A 24,863-nucleotide genomic window follows, 5' to 3' on the forward strand; every position below is an offset into this window, starting at 1 on the left:
GTTGTATTTTTAATCTTTTTTTTTTTCTTCTTAATAGTAAGTTGGTGCTCTTGGGAATTCTGAGCCCTGAGGAATGGTGGTTTGGCTGCCAGATGAGCTCTGATGATAGATGAAATTGTTCATTGACACAACAAAATAAATGAGCCTTTAAATAAAAATGCATTGAGTTTTGCTTACTTAAAGAATGAGGTAGCATAAAATTAAGTATGAGAATCGTTCAGAAAAATCTTTTCCATTGAGTGATCTTCCAGCTTCTCCCATACTACAGATAGCTATTTCTCCCCTTATATTTACTGTCTGTATTTCTGAAATGGAAGGAATACCTAACTTTTGTGCCTTTGATTAAATCTTTATGGTAGAGTGTCAGACTTTGTGGAGCCGGGGGATCCAAGAAAGAGGGCAAGTTGCATGTCCATGCTGCTAGTTTTTGTGAAGTATTCCTATATTCTAGGAGTGTTGCAGCTCAGGGAAAGTCTGGAAACCACAGAGGCAAAAACCTGTTGGCTCATTCACTCTGATGTGTCCTCTGCTAGATGTGTTACCAGATCTTGTCCACTATTCTGGGGAGAATTTTGCAGATTCATAGAATCATGGAGTTTCACAGTTGGAAGGGCCACACAAGGGTTATTGACTCCTGGCTCCATGCAGGACTACCTAAAGATTAAACTATCTGTCTGAGAGCATTGTCCAAAAGCTTCTTGAACTCCATCAGGTTTGGTGCTTTCAGGCCTTTCCAGAAATAAAGTGAGTGTAAATGGAAGGAAGCTTCAATAAAATGACGGCAGAGATCTTGGCTAGTCAAGATGATGGTACTGAAGGCACCTCCATAGGTCCTCTCTTCTGCTGTGTAATTCTGGGGAATGACAGAGGAGGAATTCAAGTTCAGCAGGATAGGCAGAAGCTTTATCTTGAACAACTTCTGTTGCAAAACAGCGATCTTCAAAGTCCTCCGTATCATCTGTCATGCTACAGAAAAAGCCACATTTGGATGTTTGTGCCCTGCATGGGAAGCAGTGAAGATCGAGGAAATCACGGGTGTCATGTACAATCAGGGAACATTAGAGCCAAAACCATGATCCCCAGTGAACCATGCAAGAGAGGCAAATAAATCCTTTTTGTTGAGTCTGCCAGTTTGTACTTCCACACCAATTTATTTCTGGGAGCACAGGCAAGAAGTACAAACCAAAAATCTGGGGAATTTGCCTACACTATGGAGCAGTAGCACACTTCACTCATCCATGAAAGGAGAAATCAAGCAACCCCAGCCAGCTGTGACAATCAAATTACACAGTGGGACAGTGGGAAGCTGGGGGCAGATGTGGGGGAGAAATAAAGGGAAAGCCTCAAGGCTACATTTGGCTGAAAAACGTTATTTCCTGTAGACAGAAAAGTACATTTGGCTTTGATCAGCATAGTTTACTGATGCTTCTGTCCCTTTTCTACTTCACTTCTCAATGTGAATTTGTGCCAGTGCTCTGTTGTCTTTTTGTGACACTGCCTGTCATATAAATATTTGGTTTCTGATATATGTTCCATTTTCTGAAGGGGGCAAAATTAAGCAGGAAGCACATTTGCTTGAACCGGTAGCCCTACTATAATAATGGCCCTGTTGAAAAAGCATGGCTAATGAATTTACTGTGTGAGGCTTTTTGGTCCCGATGTATGTTTTAATGCATTTGCCCTACAAGTTCTTGCACTCAGGGGCCGATGAAAAGTGGTAATGCTGAGCACTGAAATTTATTACTCGATTTACAGCGTGGAAGGATTAACAGATTTTTGTTGAGTTAATGTTTAATTATCTGCAATCTTTGGTTCTTTATTTCTTGTGGCTGAATTGATTTGTCATTCTGCTAATTAGTAAAACAAAAGAATAAAAATTTTCATGTGCGCTGCTGCTCAAATTAGCACTAGGGCTGGGATTAGTGCATGGTTTATTGTCTCCATCAACGTGTGCTGTCCGGGTTTTGCTACTATGGAGGCCAGTCTGGCCTCAAAAGCAGAATCTTTTTCAGTTTGAGGAATGAAGGGAAGACTGCCTTTTTCAGGCTTTGTAAGCTTAAAAGCACCTGACTGGCCATGGCTAGATAGAAGCCAGACTCCTTAGCACAATGTGACCTTAAATATGCCAGGATTCGGAAACATTTTAGCATTCATTACAGTTGACTTTAAAATAACTTATTTTGGGATTGGCATGGCTGCCAGCCCAAGTTGTGATGTGAAGGTTGCTAAGGTTACAGGGAGGCCTTCCATGATGTGCAGTGACATTCAGACAGAAGGAAGCAACAAATCGAGTAAGGAAAACAATTTTTGAAATTGGACTTTGAAACATATTTGGGTGATGATTTGCTCACCTTTCTTCCCTGACACGTAACAGCCACACGTCAGCAATTGAGTAAATTATTTCCCAAGGACAGAGTAGACTGCATGCACAGCTTTTCTTTTTTTCTCACCGCCGCCTCAGTGTCAAGGATGGATATTTTACTGGGCAAAACATGATGGGTTGCAGGTGATGCATTGCTGTATTTTAAAGGAAACACATTTTGTCTGATAATTTTTTTTTACTTCTCTCTCCTTCAGGTATGAGGATGGTGAACCTGTCCCCACTTCCTCTCCCCACTGAGCCCCGCCTTATTCCTCCTTACCTTCCAGAATCCTGCTGGAAGAAGCTCTGTGGTGCAGTGGGCAGTGATGGTCCTGTTTGTGCTGTGCTCTGTTCTCATTTGGGCTGTAAAACAATCAGGCAGAATTAAGTGAATTCACATTTTCACTCTTTCTCGAGAGGGAGGAGAGGTGAGCTTGCTTGATGAGAAAAAGTCTCTGAAGGGATGGCAGTGTGTTTTTGCACCTGGGACAAAGGTAACACTAGCACTCCCAGATCCTTATATATGACTTAATTTCTGTTAATTTTATGGTAGGTAAATGTCAAAAGTGGAGGCAGACGTTTGCAGTCTCATGGGTTTGAACACAAACCGTACTGGTAACACTTTTTTTTCCTGTGTATTTGCAGCAACAAATGGAAACATCAGGGATAATGTTGTCAGAGATAGCATGATGGTGTGGAAGACAGCGTGGAAATATGGAAATGCCAACCAGCAGATCTTTCATATAGGCAATATCTTGGGGCTGGGGGGAACTTTTTTTAAACCTTTTGTTTAGACCTTCCTTTAACATTCTGTCTGCTTATGTGCTTATGATAAAGGACGCTTCATCTACATTTTTTCTTTTTTTGCTAGAAAATACAAATATTATGCAAAAGAGTAGGATGCTTTGCATTTTCTGAAGTTTTTGTGGTTTAATGCACATAAAACACAGGTGCAGTTACGAATCTTCATAAATAAGTACAGCTGGTATGAATAGTGTAGCTGTAGTCAGGCTCCATAACCACCATTCAGGGAAATAATGAAAAATATAAAAGTATGATATGTTAAGTAAAACATGAAAGTTTTATAGCAGTGTTTAAGAAAATAAAATGATAAAGCATGAAAGAAGAATCCCAGTGAATCGAATGACTTTTCTGAATGATCATACGTGAAAAGACACATTGCTGCTGTATTTAGATATTTCTTTAAGATTATCTTGCAAAGCTGTGCTCCAACTCAAAGTGGGTTTATTTCAGGACTATGAATAAGCCTCACTGTTAGGATTCTGGATTACTCTCCTAGATACATTATTTATTAGGATATTTTGCATTTAAAAAGAAATCTTGGAAGAAGCCTTTTATTGCCCTTTAAGTATTGCCAATGCTGCCTACCAAGAAACCACAGCCTTAAAATTGTGTGTGTAAACTAATATCCCTTTTTTTGAGGGTAGTATTAAGCAGCTGACAGCTGGTGCTGTTCCCCTGCTCTGATGGAAGGAAGGGCTCCTAGTGGCCCCCGCTGGCCTCAAGCCCAGGGGCAAGCTGTGGTCTTTGGGATCACTTGTTTACCCGCTGGTTAATGAGGCCTTCCCATGCTGGACCCTGCAGTGACAGATCTAGGTCTGCCTTTGCTCTGGAATCTTTTCTATCTGCTTGGCAAGGATGGCCTCTTGTCCTTTGGCTAGTCAGTCAGACAGAAGAAATAGTGTTAGATGAGGGAGCCTCTCACTCAAAATATTTTCAGATCCTCCAGCTGCTATTAGTTTATTGTATTTACTAGCAGTTTGTGGATTTGTTTCAGTGAGCTTGTCCAGGTGTGTTTTTCCTCCACAGCAGTTACTGCATGCTGGCTGTCCTGTGTTCATGATTCCATGTCCAGGTCATTACCAGCGAGGGAGGGAAATGACAGAACTGAGGCTGAAACGTGGAAGGGAATTGGGCCTTTTAAATGAGGCCAGGGGAAAGCCTTCTTGGTCTGGAGGCAGACTTCACTTGGAAGTTAAGGATTGACAGTCTTTTCTTTAAACCAGGCATAGAGATCTACAACAAGCAGATGGTAAAGTCAGAGAAGAATAGAATTGCAGGGGTTGGAAGGGACCTCAAGAGATCATTGAGTCCAGTCCACCTGCTGAAGCAGGTGCCCTACAATAGATCACACAGGTGGGCATCCAGGTGGGTCTTGAGTATATCGATAGATGGAGACTCCATCAGCTCTCTGGGCAGCCTGTGCCAGTGCTCCATCACCTTTACTGTAATTACTTACACTGCAAGTGTAAGTTCATGAGGTACTCCCATTTCTGCTAAAATGTTTTGAGGTATTGAGGAGAAAGTAGCCCAGGAAGCCCTGCTTACCAAGACAGCCAGGTGGGAGAGCAGACTCGTTTCTGGGAAGGGCTTTCACCTCACCTGTTTTGGCTGGCAGTTTTCTACTGCATACCATTTTTTACTGTAGCAGGAGGTTGGCAGAGAGTGATTTTGACGTGAGGTGGCAGTAAAAGTAGGGTTCTTTTCTCTGACACGGTCTGTTTTATGATTACCTGTACAAGATCTATACCAGAAGAGATCTGGTTGCCTGCAAAGTGTTTGGTTTGTGTGACACATTCATTGTGGTGCAGTATTGTGTATGTGAGCAAGCCATGCTTTGAGTCTTGCAAGAGCTCTGTGCTCAGGGAAAACACTTAGCATCTCACTTACTTACTTACTTTACCAGGTTCACACCACTGCATTTTCTTTAATTTCAGTTGATTTTCCTGTGACTTATGTTGTATAAAATCGGAGTCTCGCAGCTTTTGCCAAACAGCGAGGAAAACAATGAAAGAAAACTTGTTTTCAAAAGCTTTTCATTTCAAACATAGGAGTTGATGTAGCTTGAAACCTTCTACGTAGCATTTTTTTTTAGTACCACTCTGTCTCCTTTGCTCCTGCAGAGAAAAATAAAGTGATTAATTACATGGAAGTGAAAAGGATTTATAAGTTCCCAAGCTCTTTTGGGGAACTTCAGAGAGATGTCACTTCTTCAGTGGTCCAGTGGTTCATGACATGCGTGTCTATGCCATGGCCTTGGATGTGCTCCTGACATTGCCTTCAAAACCTGAATAGGTTCAGGACTCCTTATAGATTATAGAAATTTAAAACATGCTTGTAAGTTGCTGACAAATTGCATTCAGAATTATATCTTACACACTGACAGCATTTTCAAGCTGATACTGTGGTTTTTGAGATGAAAGATTTTACAATAGCAGTGGCTGGTAACGTGAGTTCAGAGTTTGCTTACTCTGATAGTATCAGATTTTCCGTTCTGTGAATAATTATGAGAACAAAAGTAACATCTTGAATTGTAATTAAAATATGGTCGTACTTTTACGCAAATGTTAGCTGTCCACTCATGTAATGAGACCCTCATTGGAGTCTGTTGAAGTATGCAAGTACTATCACTGCCTCCAAAGGTTTCCTTCTAATCAAAGTCAGCAAGCAGTAGGGAACAGGAGGCGCTGAGCCAGTGGAGAAAGCCAGGTCCTCAACTGCACCAGCAAGGAGAAAGTTGTGCAGTGTCTCTGAGTTCAGGAGAAGATCTGGGATAGGTAAGGTAGGAGCAAGTGGAGCACTGCAGGATTTCCAAGAGGATACTGAAATAGGTGACAGGTAAGCTGCACTGGCTGTCACTAGGCCAGAGGAGCTTTGCTGCTTTAGGAGATCTGGTGTGATAATGCGTAGCATGTGCAGAGTTATACTGACTGTTATACTGCTGTCATAATACCCATCAGACTTCTCATCCATGTGGCGTAAATTACACAGGTCAGAAGGGTCATTACATGTTTGTGAGGACCTGCTACTCAGCTTTGTCTCTTGAGCTGTAATCCCAACTGACAAAACTTCAGTGGCCAAAGATAATGGCTGCTTCTGCCAGACAGGTTCCAAAGGGCAGAAGTTTACCTCTTTCCTAAGTGAACAGATCTCTGGGAGCTAATGCTAAAATGCTTGATTTGAAGAGCAAAATTAAAATTAACCTCTGGGGTTAATAGTTTAAATGGAAAAAAATAAAATACTGTGTAACAACAGAAAGAATGTGTAAAGTGTTAATCCTTCCTTAGGTAAGCATCTTGTGCTACAGTCTAAATTATACACTGTGGATGATGATTATCTTGCATTGCACATACAGATCATTCAACCGTGAGATTGGAATCATGTTAGTAATAATTAAAAGTATGTACGTGCTTTTGTGCTTGAATATACAGTTCTGTCCTGTGATTAAACTGTGCAGTGTTAGGACATGAATTTTGACTCATTCCAGCAATCACTTATAAGTACAATCTTGCCTCAAGAAGGTGTGTACCACTTACTCATTACCTTGTGTAATGAACCAAGTCCATAACCTTCTTGCTCGCGTGTGAATAACTAAGTATGATTGAAGGCTCTTATTTATGCTATCATTTATTCTCCAAGACTGGGTGAATTTTGTAGAAGCAATGTGAGAGTCAACTTGCTATGTGTATTACTCTCTGAAATTTCACGAAAGGAACTTTTTTGCTAAGTGTGAAAAACTTGCTGGGTGGGAGTAATTTCTCTCAAAACCATGTCAGTATGGTTGGTCAGGCACTGGAACAGGGTCCCAGAGATACAGCCAGCCAGGCTGGATGGAGCTTTGAGCAACCTGGCCTGGGGGGAGGTGTCCCTGCCAAAGCAGGGGGATTAGATGTAGATGACCTTAAAGGTCCCTTCTAACCCAAACCATTCTTTCATTCTATATTGTGGAATCTCCATCCATTGCGATACCTAAAATGTGAACAGATGAATTTCTGAAACACCTGAGTCAGTTCTAAAGCAGTAGGTTGGACTACATGACCTCCAGATATCCCTTCCAACCTAAATTGTCTTTTTTTTTTTAACTTCAAAACAACTTTAAGAAAATACAAGCCCACCACAATAGAAGTCAGAGGTCTGTAATGGGAAAACAAGCTGTGCCATTCATTACTTTGCAGTGCTCCTGAGAGAAGAAACTCACAAGAGATTTTAAAAATGAGTTAGAGAAAAGGGAACATGGCCCAGTGAATAATGCACCGCTGCATGCACAAGATCTAGCTGACTCCACCAAGTTGGTCTGTGTCTTGAGAAAATTACTATATCATACCATATAAGAAAACTCAAAAATGGGCTTCCAATCTCTTTCTTCTCCTTGGTTTGTTTTTCTTCTCTTTTTCTGCTGGCAAGAAAACTATGAGATGGACAGTTTGTATTCAAATTCTCGCCATCTACAGCAGCATAATCTAAGGAAGGTTGAGCCAGAGGGCAAAGTAATCATCTTTTGGAAAACACAAAGTAAAATGATATGTTTCAGGAGGTACACTTTTTGATATTTACATCCATTTCTCTACCACTGGTATCACGTGTGGCACAACTCAAAATCGTTCTGAAAAATCAGAATGTAGTTGCCAACTTCAAGTGATACTAGATGGTGTTATCAAGGAGATGGTGAGAAACGCAGATATGTGAGATCTATAACATCTGTAACATTCCTCTTCTTTTTTCAACCGTCAGAAAAATATGTCTCTCTGCATTACTTTGGTTCACGATCATTTCTCTTGATTTCCTGCTGTCTGTGAAGTAGTCCTCCTGGGATAATACCACATAGAACTCTGTGTATAAGAAATTCAGATGGAAATGCCGGGGCTACGCAGCATCTCCCAAGGAATGACCCTGGGTGGAAACAGCTGCTTTCCCTCCCTGGGACAGAGTGAAGAGTGGAAAAAACAGAGACCTCTGGCCGCTTCCTTAGTTTGGTCGGGTTGTTTTGTCAGCTCCTCTGTGTATTCCCATCTCCTTTTTGAGCAGTGAGCTGAAATTTTGGCCTAATTTGCTGAAATCTGTGGTATGGGTCTTTTCTACCTTATCTGTAAGTGCTGTTCTATTGCTGAGCTCGGTGTCCCTGAAAAACTATAGTAGACAAACCTGTGCACACAGCATCTTGGTATTAGGGCTACCAGTCTGCTAAATTTACAGACTGTCAATAATGCACAGAGCTTTGGTAATTATCTTTTTACAGAATCTATAATTAGATTTCCTGAAGAAAAGCATATTTTTACTGGCAGTCTGGCAGCCTAGATATTGGTTTCATAGCAAAGATTCATCTGTTTGAAAACCTAGGAAGCAATAAAGATTACCCATTAAGTTATGGAAATTTATATTTAATTTTTCAACAGCATGATTTTTTTTTTTTTAATTTTTGGAAGGTACTTATGTACCTAAATTTATCTATGTTTCAAAAACGGTACAAGAATTATTTTAGGATTCAGCTCACCTTTTAGACTTGCAAAAAGTCAGGCCTTTATTATACTATCGATCTTTTTTAAAGAACTCTTTGATTAAGTTATATTTGAAAATCAATGGTAGGATAACGCCTTGAATTCCTAAATCCCCAGAGATGACACATCTGTTTGTTCAAATACGCTGTAGTTGACCTTCCACAATAGATTCTTTCATGTAAGTTTATATCACATCAGATAAACCAAAGGGGGAGAGTATGAGCGGAGCAGAAAGCTGAATGTTTTGGGGTCAGAGTTGTTATTGTTGTAGTTTCCACTCAGTGGTAGTAGCTGCCCTCATCCATGAAGAGATGTGTCTGGTGGCTGTGACACAATGGTACCGGTAGACTAAAACCAGAAAAACTCAGCAAAGCACAGAAGTAATTATGGGGTTAAAGGAATAGCTAAAATTTCTGTTAGGCAATGGTTTGCTTTAATTTGTGGGGTGAAGTCTTTGCAACAATGTCCTCGAACAATGTTAACGAGCACAATCTCACTGTTGCCCTTGGGATTTCACTTGTTAGTCACTCATGGGTGGGCTCCTTTGTACTTCTCTTATAGGCCTTATCTTCTATAGCTGTATGTTTTGGGTGTGGAGCTGCCTTCTTACTTCTTCCCTTCCGGGCAAGTTTTTTGACTTTCTTTTATACTGACATTTAGCAAATGTAATCAGCTGTCATGTCACATCATAAATCCTGGCTCAGATTCCAACACAATTAGCTCATTGAAATTACCAATGCCTACGTTCTGAATTAGATGATAAAGTAGAATTAATGTGTCATTACACCATGGCATCCTGGTCAGAATTACCTTCTTTACAGAGAAATCCAAGATAACTATCTGTGTAATTAAATGTGCATCCACTTGCTTAATACCTCTAAAACCAGACACTTTCCTAGTGTAATTGCTTAGCAGTATTTAACAGTATTTAAGAATGCCCTGCATTATCGCCTGATGCGCATCTCTGGGAGACTTATAGTAGGAGGGCAGCAAAAGGAAAAAGCGAGCAGCTGTTTAGGCACGATAAGTAACAGTATATGATATTAAGCACACTGTTTTCATTTTAAAAACTATTTTCTATGAAATTAAAACAAAGCTCCAGAATTTAATGCCGAGTGCATGGTGCTCCGAAGGAGGCACACCAGTAGAAAAAGTTATATTTATAGTTCTATGGAAAACTTTCTTTGGTGTTGGGAGAGAGAATAGATTGTCAGTCCATCTCTCAAACAATGTGGAGCATGTGAGGATTTTCATGAAAGCCAAACTGATCATCTTTTGATTGATGTGTTGTCCTGGGCTGCAGCAAATAAAAAGGAAAGAAGTGAAAGTGGTGGGTGTTTTATTGGTGGCTATTTCTTCTGCCAGGTTCTGGTGCTCCAGTCCTGTGTGGGAGCTGAAGAGGCACTGTAATACCCTGGAAATGAAAGGCTGGGACTTGGTGTTTGCTTAGGAAACGCAGGAAGGACATATGTTGTGCCTCCTACTTGCCTTAGACATTTGCTATTCATGTAAAACACAGGGACTGCAGCTACAGAATGCCCTTGTGTGGACATGTCACCCACCCTTTCTGCTGGGCTTGTGCTTGTGTGTGCCTGTCGAAGCCTGTGTCTGGGGTGGAGAAAGAACAGCGAGCGCAATTTAGGGAGTTCAGCTTCTGAGTATCACATCCAACGTGAGCTTCTGCTTTGCAAGTCTCAAGAAAGGTCACTGTTATCAGTATCTATTTCAATTTACTGAAGTGTAGAAAATTGCATATCTGCCGAAGTTAACTAATACACCCTTTTCTGTGTTCAGTTTTCAAGTACAGATTTTATTACATTGACTGCTCTTGATTTGCAAGTAAAAACAAACAGGATTTTCGTTGTTGAATCCAGGTTGTCACATTCGAGGCTGCTTTATGCTGCATTGCATTTAATTGTATACTACAGTGAAGTGTTTATCCAACTTCACATAGTCATTTTCAGCAGTAAACATTCCTTCTAGTCTGATAAATTCTTCTTTTTTATGATGTGTATGCATTTTTCCAAGATTCTCTGTCTCTGCCTTCAGTGACTGAATAGCAAAGCTTTGCTGATCGTTTCTTTTGTCATTTTGATCTGCGTCTTCCAATTCTGAGTCACAATAGTCTCTATTGCTATACGTGTAGGTTATTTTCTCAGCAGGCTGATTCCTTTTTGTTCCTTGTCTGTTGTAAAATATGTTGTGTTTTCCCTATAAATAAGACACTTACGCCTTGGTATTTTGTTAACCAGTTTGAGGTAGCCTGTGCAATGATTTTTTTGTCTGTTTTTAATAGCTTCATATATCAAAGGTCTAATCTTGTTCTCAGTGTATCTTTAATGCAATGATACTATAAAGCCTAGGTCCTCAGTATTCATACTGCTGGAATGTGTGATTTTTGTACAGTCCTAAATGCAGGATGTATTTTACAAGAGAGGCTAATTCATTCGCTATTGATACTTAAGGCCTAAAACTGAAGTCAAGGTAAGAAAAAAAAACAACCACACATCCCACTGTCCCTCACCCCACTCCCCCAAAATGCAAAAGAAAGCAAAAGAAACATACTCAGTGTCCTTAAAACGAGGGGCCAGAGGGTGGGTAGTTGATGTCTGTATAAAAGAATTGTGGAAATAATAAAAGTAGTCTCAGTGGTTTCTGTTATTTTCTTTTTCATTATGCAGGAGTCTGGGGACAGTTCCTGTTCCAGAACCATTTTTGTTTGTTTGTTTGTTTTCTTTAAGCAAAGCACTATAGAAGCAAGTTTAAGCCTTTCAGAGAGGCCATAGATAAGAGTTCCTTGGCAGCCTGTGGGGTAGAATGTTTGTGAAGTGTGTCCCCAGGTGATCTGAGAAGGAACAGAAAGACTGCAAGTTTTCAGATGGTACTGAATTATTATTTTTCTAAGCAGCATAAAGGTGAGGGTTGACAGCGAAGAGCTGCAGAAGAGTTCCAGTGCTGGGTGCCCAAGTGGCAAAAGGACATTTGAAATGTAGATAAATGCAAGCTTAATTGTGTGAGGAGAATGAGCCTGGACTGCTGTTGTGAGATGAGCTTATGAGTCAACTAGAAGAGCAGAAAGATTAGCTGAACTCTACGTAGTCTTCAAGAAAATAACTTGCCCTGCTAGGGTTTAGAAAGAAGATGAGCAAAAATGAAGTAGAAAACATCATTATGATGATGCTTCTGCATCTTGAATATTGTATTTAGCTCTGGCACCATCTTCACAGGGGTATATATGAATCAGAAAAGGCTCATAAAAGAGCAACATGAATGATCAGATGTACTGAATTGACTCCATAAAAGGAACAAATGGGACACTCTTGCCTGAAAACGAAATTCCTAAGGCGATCTAGGAAACTAGAAGGTGAATATATCTTCTTGGATGGAATCTAGCAGGAATCAAATGAAATTAAAGGGCTTTACATCAAAATGAAGAGAAGGAGGTGGTTCTTCTCAAAGTTGGTAGTAAAATTCTGGAATACCATATGATGTGGATGCCAGAAGTTTCCAAGGGTAGAGAAATTAGCTGTGTAAATTGATGGAAGAAAAGTTCATTATATCTGTAAATAGAAAGAGACTCTATATGGTTTGCAAAGTTCCTACCAATCTCTCTAGTCTCACTGGAGGCTGGAGGAGTGCTTTATGGAAATTATACAGGTTGATCATCCTGTGGTTGTCCTGTATCTGCATTCTTCCTCGGGCAGCAGCTATTGTAGTGCTGGGCTTCTGGAGTGAATAGAGTTTTCTGTCCTTGTGCGGTGGTCCTTATGCTCTTTTTGCTCCCTAGTATTTAATATTGTGGACTTCTAAACACATGTTTAGTGAATGGTATTTTGCCCTACTGTGGAAGTGAACGTGACCATATTGTAATGACTTGAAGTCTGCACGTCTCAAATGACATGAGGGAATTCACCGAAGTCGAAAGAGCTGAGCCAGTTCTCACAACTGGTGTGGCAGCCAAAACTGACTGAACACTGAGGAAATGTATCCTTAAGGAAGGAATAAACTAGCAAGATTAACTTACAGGAAAGTTTTTATTATTGAATCCATGAATGTGTAGGAATAATACAGGTGGCCAAACTGTTTTTACGAAAGGAACATATTGTGAAAAAAAATGCCAGGGGAAAAAAACACCTGTCTTTTAGATGTGTTTGGTGCTGGGGCGGGGAGCATGCTGCAGAGTAGTGAGCACCAAGATCCCTGCATCATTCTTGCACCTGAACTCTAAGACGCATTTGCAGATTTCAAAGTCTGTTACACTTTCCTTGATCTTGCTCATCCCTTTGTTACTCTTTAGAACTGGTGATGCAGAAATGGAAGTAGATTTTGTCCTTGGAGAGAAATGCATTGGATCTAAAACTCTGAAACATGCGAGGAGACTGTGGCTTAGGTGTTAGAAATTACAAGAATACCTGTCATTGATTGGATACAGTAATTGTTTTTACCATAATTAGCGTGATAACATGTGTATCTATTTTTCTATATGTTTTAGGGGAAATAATCCTATGTTTGTACAAATGTTTTTTCTCTTTGGCCAAGCAGTTAGCTTACAGACTGAAGATGAAGTTACTTACAGGCTCTAGGATTTGCTGGCAGCTGCAGAACTGCTGTCTCTAAATAATTCAGTTCAGCTGAATCTGAAATAGCATGATATAGTTCTGTCTTAACGGCACAACGTGAAGACAAGTTATTTTCCTTTTTGTGTGGAAGGGTAACATGTTGTGCATTTTATATTTAGCGGTGATGAAAGTCTTGACTTCACTCTTCTTGCTGGAGGACTTCTGAGAAGTCCTGACCTTCTAAAAGGCCTAAATTGGGCTGAACAAGCCTGATAGACTGAATCATCATTCAGTGCAACAAAACTATTGCACTGCTAAAATTATTGGAACTGCACTGATGTGCACCTGCTAAATACTTAAGTCAATATTTATGTCCTGGCTGTTGTAAGTGAAGTTAACTTAGTTTTCAGCTGAGGTCTGTATTGAGGGAAAACCTGTTGAGAATGTAAGCTGCAACTAAGTAAATTTGTTTCCACATGTTCTGGGGCTTCTTTGCATCAGCTCACTAGGGATTGAAAGAAGTGTTATTTGAAGTGTCAATATCTTGCTTTACAAGTTAATCTTTTATTTCAGGACAGCAAGAGCCCTTCTCACCTATCTGTGGAGGGGAGAGGTTTCTTGTATATATTACAGCTCTCATTTTGCACCAGATGGGCTTCTTAGGGGAGTACAAGCAGAGGATAGAAATGAAGGTATAACCTACCTATTAATGCTTACTGGAGATTCCTGGAAAGCTGTGGTTGGATGCACGGGTTATTGCACTATAAACTTGGGAATGAGTTTTCAGACAGAGTGTGTTTTGAACCTCCGCTTCAATTGCAGAAGGGAATTTGGCTTTATTCTGGAAGTGCCTTCTGCTGCTGCCAAAGGCTGGAGATACTCACCTTTACACAGCTTCCGTGGGGGGCCCAGAAAGCCAAGTGTACAGAACCTTCTGCATAAGAGCTCTTCTGGTGTGGACCTGGTGTCTTTCTTTGGCCCAATCGCAGTTATCAGGTCAACTCTCAAATGAAGAGAAGTCAGACAGCCAATAGGCAGTTAGTTTGGCAGAGATTATCTATAAAGCAGTCAGTTGGCTAACAAAGTACATTTTGTTTTGGAATGCAGCTTCTGGTAGGCTTTGTCTTTTCTAGTGAGTTGTTGGAGTATCTCTTATCTCTTACGTGCTCCTCTGAAAAAGTTCTGATACAGCTTGCTCTGCAAGGCTTCCTTGATAAAGGTAATGTCTGGAGGATGGCATAGTTACTTCTGTTGTGTGCTCCAGCTTCTTGCTCGGGTGAAGTGTCATGGTTTTGAAATTTTGCCGTTGGTATTCCACATCATAACATCATGGACAAAAGAGAAGAAGAACTACATATCCCTGAGGACCTCACGGTCAGAGAAGGAAGATACATCATGGAAGATACATCATCTGGTTGTGCGCGGTCTTTTTTTCACTTTCACTTGCTGCCAGGGAGAGGAGTGGGTGTGCTTCCAAGCCGTGAGCCTTCATCAAGTAGGGCTTTTGGTTTTGGAAACTCACTCTCTCTCTCTCTATCGCTCTTTCGCTCTCTCTCATTTCATTTGATTTATTATCCTTACTTTCAATTAGATTGTATTATATTGTGTCATCTTGCATTCCAACATCATAGTTAGTAAAATAAGTTCTCCTTCTTAGATCGTTGCCGCTGCTCCATTTTTTTCGGGAAACCAGGGGGCCCACAAGCCTACTGCCCCCCTGTCACGGGCACAGATCTATCTAGATAACTCCGTGACGTGAAGTGACCACCTTATCAATGATGATGACCACTACCTGGGAAATATGCTAAGAAACATAAATGTTCATGTTTTATTTCCTCATTGAAGTGTCTAGAAAGGCAGGGAAACTGATGACACACAGCAGGCCAGTGACTGCCAAGTTTTTCAGGAGCATTACTGACATTCTATGGCTTAACTCTGTGCATATGAATTCATAACTGCCGTACAGTATTGGAATAGTTGGTGCTTAGTTTAGCTATCCATGTGTTACTTTACTTAGCAATGAGAACATGTAGATTTCTCATTCTTCAGGTTGTAAGCCAATACATTTCAGGATATGTCTAAGCAATAGTTCACTTCAGTAACAGCCAAGGTGCATGCATTTTGCAATGTCTCTTACAAAGATGCACTTTTTTTCTTTCCACAGAATTCCAGTAGTGGCTTATTTTGCCAGCAGCATATTGTTACACTTGTCAAAGCCTCTGTTGTTGATACAAAAATATTAGATGCAAGCTGTGCATCTCCTCATTTTTTATAAAGTTTGGAGAGGAGATGGCCATAAGAATATTCACTCACCTCTGGCAGCTTAAGCTAAAGGCCCGTGTACCTGTTGCCTTCTCTTCAACACCAACAAAAGGCAGATTGTAAGAGAAGATAGCAAGAATCGGGGAGCCGTGTAGTGATGCTTCCTTAAAATCCTGGATTATCTCCTGGTAGATGCTTATGGCGCTTATGAATCAAAGATTCTCTGTTTAACGGACCTCAGTGGGTTTTCCTTCCTTTAATTTGTAGAATTATCGTTTTGAAATGCTGTCCGTTTATGACAACTGCAACATCTTGTGGCATAGTTTTGTAGCCTCACTAAGCAGAATGTAAAGTTTTTTTTTCCTGCGTTCTAAACCTGTGATTTAAAAACTTAGTTTTATTGTAATGTCTCATTTTGGAAAGGAGAGCAAACGTTTCTGTTGGTAATTTCAAAATTTACTAGCTTATAAGCAGTTGGTTAGCTTTCTTCTCAGACTGAAAAGTTTGTCTACTCAGTCATTCCTTGTATAAAAACTATTCCAACTCTTTGATCAGATTTAGTGTTCGCCCTCAATGTTTCTGATCCCATGACATCCTTTTTCAGATGGCTGGTTGGGAACTGTGAGCAGCAGTATATGCAAGCGCTCTGTATATTGATGAGAGGTATAATAATGTTTTCTGTTTTCTGCTCTGTTACTTTTCTGATAACTCTAAGCATTCAGTTTCCTTATATGACCTTTCCAGAGCGCTGTGCTCAAGTTTTCCTGGAGCTACATATTCTAACCCTGTTATCTCAGTCAGCTCAAAACTAACCACTGTGTATGTCAATTTGGAAATGGGTTTCTTCATATCCATGGTATGACTATTATTTACTATGAATTTCATCTGCCATTTCTTCCTACAGTCGCTTGATATTATGAGGTTATGATCCTTCTATTAACGAGCTTTATCCTACCAGCTGGTACGTGTTAGTCTTATCAGTAGACCGTCACTTTACTATTCATCCTCTTCACCAAATACGCTCAAAGACATGGATGTATTGCACACCTTGTGGTGACCTCCCACCATGCACTCCAGCCTCCTGATTCTTATCTTCATACTGGTTCTTTAAGTGTATGAAAACCTTCAGTGTCATGCTCTTCCTATTCTCTGTAGTTTTTGGTAAAGATGTTGTTCTTTCACCACCGTGTGTGGTTATTTTTATTAAGAACTTTTGGCTTCCTTCCTTAAGCCATTATCACATTTAGTTTGTATGTAAGCATTAAAGATACCTCAGGTATCCCTTTTCCATCACCCGAACCCACCTCTGGACACTTACTTCACTTCTAGGAAAAAGTGTTTCAGACTGAATCATTTATTACTGTCAACCACAGTCTCAGTAGGGAAGCTAAATTGTGCAGGGCAAATGTGGGACCCAGCTCTATGGAAGGCGTCTGTCCTGTGCCAGTGTTTTTGCAGTTAACGGTGTTAGAACATCTGGCAGCATTTCAGTCATAAAATACTTACTTACAGTTGGCTAGATTACAAAATTCAAAAATTAAAATAAACAAGACATGAGCAGTAAAAATAGGGATGTCTGAGATGTGTGTTTGCTCTCTGTCAACAGTGTCTTTTTTCCCTGATTTCGTGGAGTACTGGAAGAGGTCATGTTGGTCTTCTCTGACATTAGACACCTTCAGATAACATCATTATTAAGTGTAGATAATAGCTTTCTCATGACAGTTTGCGATATAGATTCCCAGAACTGGGTTGCACACCAAGAAATCGGAAAGCAGTGAGCACATTGAGGTAACAGTTCCATTGCAAGTCCGTGTGTTTACATTTTAGTATGCAGCAGAGATGGACTCTCGTCTTGGAATTATATTGCAATGTTCATCACTGGAATTGAGTTTGCAGGTTTGTAAAGTGAGGACTGCACACAAAACTTACCCATGCAATAAAACGTAACGTCTCTAACCACCAATGGACACTGTTGTCAAGAATGCCAAACTAGAATTCGTGGCTGGTTTGCCTTGGACAGACCTTGTTATAGAAGAGAGAGGTGGAGGATGGAATCAATAATCAGGGCTTCCTTTGTGGCAGGGTGTTCTGAGACATGGCAGACTGGTCATTGTGGCTGGTAACACCACCACATTCTCATGATCTGTTGTGTAGGGTTTGGCACAGTTGACAGCACACTGAAATGTGGAAGTTGTTATTGTTCTGAAGAAATGTAGGCAGTGATGGGAAAAGTCACCTTACAGTTTAGCACATGAACTTAACTGCTCTGACAGAAATGGATCATTCAAACAGCCATCACTGGAATAGATTGGAAGGTATGAAACAGGGACAAAACTGTAAAATGGAAGCATTCTCAAAAATTAGATTGAGCGTACGTGCTTTCACAGAAAATGTAAGAACCAAATGTGCACCTGGGTCTGGTAGTTCAGAAACCAAACGCCAGCAGCTGGAGCAGCAGGAGAGTCTCCTGCCCCAGTCCATAGGCTGCCAGTGAAGTGTCCAAATCGAGCTGGGCTGATTGCTGTGCACCAGGCTTCAGAGTTGCTTGAAGCAAAGGGCCGTTGTGTTTTCCCACTGCCGTTTCCCTAAACCTGTAAACTATCAAATCTACAGCAATGACAGAAGCAGTATCAGGTTCAGGCAATGACTGTGAAGTACCATGTGATTACTGTCTTACAGATCAGGAACATTTTATTTCAGGATCACTGGCTATACTGGAGATGAACGTCTGTTTTCCCTGATGTTGCCCCAGGTACATTGTGAGCTGCTTGTGAGTTCCTACAGACAAATTACTGACTTCTCTAAAGGCAAATTTTTCAGAGGAACTGAGGCTGCAAGTTTATTTTCTGATAAATTCAAGTGGTATGGAATGAGTAGAAAGGTATCTCATATAGATGGATTTTCATTAGAGGTAGACATCTTAAAATGCCTAGAATATTCAAGGGAGAAACTGTCAGAGAAAATACATAGCTTCACAAAGAGTATTTATTATAAAGATGCATCTGGCATGCTAAGAGTATGCCACTAAGAACCTCTCCACGATCTTTGCTTTTCAGAAACAGTTATATAACGTTTCTATGGCCATTTACAGACTGAACTCTTTAAAACTTGTTTAGCAGGGAAGTTCTCTTCTCCATTCATCAAACACACTGGATTTTAAGCAGTTGGCCTATGCTGCAGTTTCTTTGCTCTGAATTTCTCCGGTGGTATATATTTTCATAACCAAGTCCTTTGCCCTCTGCTTAACTTTTTTTAAAGGCTTAGTGAATTATAATGTTATGTTTTAATTCTAGATGCTTTCTGGCAAGAGATTTGGATGAATTATTGTACTAATACTAGATTATTCTATAATTTTCTTGTAAAATATAAAAGGTCAAAGGCTTCAAAAAGGTTCTAATAAAACCAGAACTAAAAATCTGCAGAATTCAATGCAGGGGAAGTGAAAAGGGAAGGCAGCCAAAGAAACTGGAATTTTCATTATTATACACTTGGATTATTTTATTGCAGGTCTTACAGCGTTTAGGACTTAATTCCTTACTTCCTGGAATCCTGTGATTATCAGAACACAGTATATTTCATTAAAGGTATTTTGGAACCTTTAGGAAGAAAGGTTCCAAAGGAACCTTTGGGAAGAAGGTTAGAAGAAAACAAAACAAAACACAGGAAAAAAATAACACACATGTACAGTTTGAGAAACTAAAAAGCCAAGTTAGTGTGTCAGAATGCATTGCTTTTCCAAAGAGGAATTGAAAGGCTTTACTGCTTTCTATTTTCAAGTATATTTCAGAGTTGTTTTGACTTATGCTTTTTGCTGAAAATGGTAGTTTTCTTTGAGTCACTCTGAATGTTTTCTCTAATTGAAGGTTTATATTAATGCCACCATAAATAATGGAATTTCTAAGTGCTCAGATTCCTTCCAAGTCAGAGAATTATTCCTGCTAGTAGAAAGAACCCAGGATACTCAGGAATGAATTAATACATCTGCTGGTAAAACAATAGCAACAACAACAAAACCAGAAGCAAAGAGGAAGGACTCATGAGGTTGTTTCCAAAGCATGAGTTTAAGTCAGTGCTCTGGTAGCTTCCTGCAGGAAGGCTATTGACAGTGTTTTTCCACACTCCTTTTGCTCATCCTTTTCTATGTTTTTCCTATCTTCTGCAATCTTAAAAGGAGGATGTGATAGAAGTTCCTCCCTGATTAAGAAATGGTGTGAGTCCCATGGTCTTTCAGAATCCCTGGTGAAGAAGCTTCCTACAAATCTGCACAGGAGGGGTGTCAGAAGGACCAGTTAAAAATGTAGTCACGTATCTGTAAATGTTGTGTTCTGCTTAGGTGGATGCCAAATAGGAAAGAGGGCTTGTGCGTCTCTTCTATATAAACTATCACATGAGAGAAATCAGGCCAGCAAGTACATTCACAGTGTCTAATTCGAACCTTGTTTTTTTAGTCAAGACAGAGATTTTGTTTTACCTAACAATCTAAGAACTTTGCTTGCCTCCTGATGGGTTTCTCTAAACACTCTCTGTGGTTCATGGGATGGTGTAGAAGGAAAGACAAAAGCCCTCATAGAATAAGCCTCTGTGTTATTTACTTGTGTTGTTGGATTTATGCTGCAGCCTATAGTTGTAGAATCATGGAAACACAAAGGTGGGAGAAGACCTCCAAGATCACCCAGTCCAACAAACCCACCTATCAACAGTATTTCCCACCAAACCATGTTCTGTGGTACAATTTCTAAATGTTTCTTGAACATGTCCAGGGACAGTGACTCTACCACCTCCCTGGGCAGCCATTCCAGCGCCTGACTACTTTTGGAGAAGTATTTTCTAACGTCCAACTGGAATCTCCCCTGGTACAACTTGGGGCCATTCCCTCTATTCCTATCACAAGTTACCCAGGAAAAGAGGCTGACCCCCAGCTCACCACATAATAAGCTGATGATAGTGAGGGATTATGGAGCAGAGGAAGGGCCAGGCTGAAATTCAGAGAAGGCTGATGGGTTAGAACTGAGAGATTACAGAGCAAAGAGTATATCCCAATGTACCTCTGAGGAGTGGTTATAAAAAGAAGCAGTAACAGAGGCTGGAAATGGCAGCGTGGGGATCGCAAACACTGTCCATGTGAGCCTTTGAGTGGGCCAAGAGGGGTAATGTGTCAGCTGCTGCAAGGGGGAGAGGGGATGAAGACGCCTTTGTGGAAGTGAAAAGAAGGGGCTGAAGGGAGACTCATGTTTCTGTTTCATTTCTCACTATTATGTTGTTAAAGCTGAAAAGGCTGACTGTCTTCAGAGCAAAACAACTGTCTCACGCAGATTTACCCTGATGGATGGTAACATGAACACAGCCAGCTCTGAACAGACAAGAGACCACACTTGCTTTTGAGTTGAGACTGTCAATGCAGCAGCAACGGAAATAAAATGAGAAGAAAGCGTGCATTAAGCTATTAATCAAGCTGCAAAAAAGCTGGTGAGCCTGCAGTTTCTGTGTGCTACTCAGAAAGCAGAACATAGGGCTGAGAGAAAAAAATGATAGGAGTCTTCTTATGAAAGGATAGGGTGTGTTCATGCAGTGCTTTGAATTTGGAAGGTAGTAAGTGCTTTCTGTGAAAACTCCTTGCATGCTAAATGTGCTACATTCTATAACCAAATGCACGCCAATGCAGTACCTAAAACTGTAATGGCATAGTGATAGTTCAGTGTTTACTACAACATTTTCCTGTTGTCTTCTCTGATGGATGAAGAAAAGAGGAGAAAAGATGAAGTAATATCTAATTCAGTATCTGCTGCCAATGTTTTTCCTATTTCTTTATTCTGAATGTCTCCGTGCAGCAAAATATGAACTTACTTTACACTTGAGTGCTTTTTAAGGATTAATGTATATGCTTGCCATAGTACATGTACTATATATCCCACATCAACTTTTCTGTTGATTAATTCTAGACAAACTTTACAGAGGATAAGGGCTTTATTCTGCTGTACTGCTCAGGGGAAACAGGAATATGAGTACAGGACATCAGTTTAACAGCTCAGGAGAAAGATAACTAATACTCTCTCAACATGTATCTCAGATTGTTATGAAATATTTCAAACATAACATTTAAACCTCTGTTTACAAGGAAAAAGAAAGAATGTCGGAAGAACAGGGAACGATAAAATACTACTGCAAATAACTTGGAACCCTTGAAAAACTGCAGATTTACTGGTGACAATAGAGAAATGAATACGTAACCACTGATAAAATGAAGAGGAATTAGTTGTTCTCATAAAAATAAGCACTATTCCTAATAATAATAATAAAATCAATTACAAGAAAAATGCTTTGCATGTTGCAGAGGGAAGAGCGTCATAAATTACAGCATTGGTTCTAAAGAGGAAAAACTGGAATTAAAGTACACATTATTAATAGAATTATCTGAATGCTTTTGAGGAAAAAAATGTGCAAATTTATACTGTACTGAATCAAAACTGAGATTTATTAGCTGCACAAAAAATATGGCCTTGAAAACTTAACTGTAAACCTTGCTGGCTTCCTTGAAACCTTTGAAATGCTGTGTGACAGCAAGACGAAATTTAATAGATCAGTGTGGGGTATTGTTCATGTATTTGATTTTCATGCGTTTCAGGTAAGAAGGTGGGGGGGAAAGGTGAAAATAAAAAACTACAGTTAATACCACTGAACAAGAAATTAGAGAAGCCCTGCGCATTCAGGCTGAGCTCCTTTCTTGTGGCATGGGTGAATTCTTCAAATTTCTTGATGTATGAGGACTCGTGTGTGTAACTAGGAAAAGACTTCTAAGAACACCAACAAAATCACCTTGAATGTGCTGTGCTTTCTCCTGGATGGCTTTATCTCATCGTGAGAAGTCAGCGTACTTTGGTTTGTAGGCTTTGGTGTCACCATACAATTTTTTGTCACATAATTTAAAGTTTTGGCCTGAAATGCAAGTGCACATTCAGTACCAGTTGATACAATGTAATCAAACATAAGGACCACAATCTGAGATTCACTAGAAGTTTAAAGACACATTTGTAGGTATGCCAAAGATGTTTGAAAGCCAAGAAAAATTCAGGAAGTGCTGTCTATTCCAGTAGTCTATTTACTTCAATTAAGAAATGATTACACTTCATATTTAACAAGTGCTCACTTTTTTTCTCCCCTAACTGCTACAAGACTGAATTAAACTGAACAAGTATGCCCAAGATCTTCTCCCCTCTCACCCACACTTTCTTTTTCCTAACTACTTATATGTTTTTGTATACCAGACAGCTCTCTCCCTTCTGATACAATAAACACTCCCTGATGAGATATTACATCTTTCATTTCCCCTTTCACTTCTGTTTTATCAATTGCCTGGTTCTAGTTGAACTCAACATGAAGGAAGCGTCAATTTTCTTTGCTGTAATCATCAGCATCATGGTTTTATTTGGTGACTCTTGCCTTTGATCAGAAATGCTCAAGCCCACAGCGAACTGCTGGACTATATCACAGTTATGCAGGTGAGCAACATTTTCCAGATGAATAAGGCCAATTGAATAAGATGGGTGTCTCCAAACTAGCCTTCTTTAAGGACTAGAATAAACTAAACCTGTAAGTGATCCTGTACAGAAAGTGAATTCCTTGCCTTGACCAGAGCTTTTCCTCTGCTCAGCAGGCAGTGCTGTGTTTCTATTGATACCATGTTGTGCCCCATGGTGCTGCAGAGGCTGAAGAGCCTCGCCCGTTGATTGTGGTGTTACGTGCTTTGTGAAATGATGTGGTTTGGATGTTCTGGCGTAGATTTTATGCTGCTATATAAGCAATACATGCTTTTTTGTTATTATTTTTAAAACAAATCAGAGCAATCAGCTGATCTTGCTGTTAATCTGGAGATGTTTGTAAAAGTCAGTTAGTTAGTATTTTTTCCATAGTGAATAACAGAGTTGAAAATGGCAACTGGTGCTTCCGGCAGCATGTGGAAAGTAAAGTTCTGATGTGGATGGTGGAGGAGCCTATGAGGAGAGGTGTGCTGCTGGACCTTGTTCTTACAAACAAGGAAGGACTGGGAACACGAAGCTTGGGGGAACATGGGAAGGTAGATAGGAACCTGAGGAAGACCTTCCTTGCCGTGAGGATGACAGCACTCTGGAACAGGCTCCCAGAAAGGTTGTGGAGTTCCCTTCCCTGGAGATAGTCAAAACCCACCTGGACGCCTACCCGTGTTACCTGCTCTAGGGAACCTGCTTTAGCAGGGGCTTGGACTCAGTGATCTCCAGAGGTCCCTTCCAACCCCTATGATTCTGTGATTTTGAATATTTGATTCTCTTTTAATTATGTGTTTATTTCCTGAGCTGGAGAAAGCAGACTTACAGGCTTGCTTCCTTGTTTTAATTTCTTATGCAATAAACCAAAATCAATATAAACAAAGCATCAGGTTTGCAGTTATCTACATTTGGGCCCAGTGTAGTTCTTAATATTTGGGAGGAGTAGACGTTTCCTGATAAAGTGAGAACAGACCATTTATTTTTACCTCAGCAAAACTGCACTGGGCATCATTGTCTGTAGAAGCCACAGCTGTGATTAAGTATTAATTTTCCTGCAGTAGATAACTGCAGGTTTGAAGTATTGACTTTGCAGCAGGAAAAAAAAGAACACCTTTTCCTTTTTAAAGATTCTAGAAGAAGCTCTTCAGAGAGAGGCTGCTCTCTGAGGTTTCTTTGTAAAGGAAACAGCTTTTTTTTTTCTTTTTATTTCTACTTCGCGTTCCGGTGTGCTGTATTGGAAAGTGGTAGAAGTTAGAGATCGGGTTCTATCAGCTGTTCCACCATGTCATGTAACCTTAAGTGAACTCTGGTCAGCAAAGTCAGACCTCTCTTTGTATTCACAGTGGTTGTTACATGGAAAAACCTGCAGGCTCTCAGGCTCAGGTGAGGCTGTAGGACTGCCCATGAAGTCACATAAGATGGGATGAGCGCAGACTCTGACTTTTGGTTGTGAGAGCTTTTGGCATGGAGGGCACAGCGTGGGTGCACAACTTAGTGGTGATGCTCACTGGATCTATGGAAACAGTTGCTTAGGGAAAAACAAAAAACAAACACAAAACAAACAAACAAAAAAAAAAACCCACCTACTTTAAAGGCCTGTTCTTGCTTTTCAAAAATAAAGTTTTGTCAATGAAGGAGACCAGAATGATGGTTCCTTTGAGCCCAGGCTTGCAGAGATGCAGTGGCAGGGGGAAGTGAGGTGTGGAAGATGAAGATGTGAGGTGCATCAAGGAAGGCCAGGCAAACTTCCACTTAAATGCGGAATATGAAATACTTTGCATTTTCAAACAGGCGTGTTGTGGTTTTGTGATTGTTGTTGCCCGTATTCCACATCAGAACGTCATGCAGAACAGTGGCAGTGAAA

This window comes from Gallus gallus, chromosome 6, assembly GCF_016699485.2.
Source record: "Gallus gallus isolate bGalGal1 chromosome 6, bGalGal1.mat.broiler.GRCg7b, whole genome shotgun sequence".
Taxonomy (NCBI): Eukaryota; Metazoa; Chordata; class Aves; order Galliformes; family Phasianidae; genus Gallus; species Gallus gallus.